This window comes from Trachymyrmex septentrionalis, unplaced genomic scaffold (assembly GCF_001594115.1).
Source record: "Trachymyrmex septentrionalis isolate Tsep2-gDNA-1 unplaced genomic scaffold, Tsep1.0 scaffold37, whole genome shotgun sequence".
Taxonomy (NCBI): domain Eukaryota; kingdom Metazoa; phylum Arthropoda; class Insecta; order Hymenoptera; family Formicidae; genus Trachymyrmex; species Trachymyrmex septentrionalis.
The window spans coordinates 4,504,597-4,505,819 of record NW_017305536.1 but is presented as its reverse complement, the minus strand read 5'-3'; the positions used below and the strand labels follow the sequence as shown (position 1 = coordinate 4,505,819).

Below are 1,223 nucleotides of genomic sequence, written 5' to 3'. Positions count from 1 at the left end.
ACAAAAATTAAGAACTTTTAATGATTATGATAATCAAAATAAAATTAAAAATACATAATAAACTCTGATCTTAAATTATCTAAATTTAAGTTTTAAATAGACTATCTCTCTTTACTCTTATAACCCCCTCTTATAAAAAACTTATAATGCGATTTCTCAATATTTTGCATCTCAATCAGTAGGAATGCACGTAACGCTATTATCACAAAAACTCGATAATAAGTGATTCTGTCCAGCAAGCGACACAATATGACAAAGATTATGTCATCTTCATTTGATATTAGCAAATAACAAGAATTCACTGTGTTATACTATATCATCTGCGTTTCTTGCTGCAAAGCGCCCTATATCGGATAATTCGAGAGATTAAAAAACCATGTTAAATAATTTTCAAGTTCTATTATATACATGTAGGTATTGTATACAAGTTATAGGTTACAAGCTGCGTCCTGTAATAACTTGGCTAACTATTAAATATGGAAAAATATTTTAAAAATTGTGTATTCGTACCTGTTATATTGTCAAAAGCAATTGCAAATCTGCAGTATAGAAAATTCTTATGCTTACGTTATAAATCTTATAATAATATGTAAATCGTGTCCGATGCTCATCAACAATTAAACGTAATCTTATCATGTGTGTCTACGAGTCGCGAAGGACTGAAGCTTATGGCACATACAAAAACGTAAGGCAATAACGTAAGCAAATTGGCCAATCATAGTAGAGACTGTAAGTAAACCAGTAGCAAATCCAATGTTACGATTTCCTTACTGCTTACGTCTTACTGTCTTACGTTTTTGTATGTATATTTATCCATGTACCATGGGCTTTATGGGAGCACGCGTAGCTCGCGACAGTCGCGATTGAAATGTTCTAAGATGCCCCGTGATTTGGTTTGTTCAAATTTACTCCTATCAGTCATATTGAAAAAATATCTGTTGTTTATCAGAATATCGATAAAAACCAAATATTTTATTTTTATTACGTAGATGTAGACGTATGAAAAAACATAGCACAACAACAAAATGTTAATTATTTAATGATTTAATTTTAAAATGTTTACATGTGCGAGGCAAAACGTGTTTAATACGAAGGCACAAAAACACAAAACGCTTCTAGATTAGATTAACAATTGCAACCGCGGCAACTACCACTTGACGATTATCTATGTCTATATTGACATTTCAAAAATTATAATTTGTAATCGCAGAAAAGAACAGTTT

General features: G+C 30.8%; 1 protein-coding gene across 1 annotated transcript in view; it reads left to right on the top strand.

The window, feature by feature from the left end:
• Positions 1-1,223, top strand: part of LOC108750669 (doublesex- and mab-3-related transcription factor 1A-like) — a 65,177-nt gene that overhangs the window by 10,402 nt on the left and 53,552 nt on the right. The window lies entirely within an intron of this gene.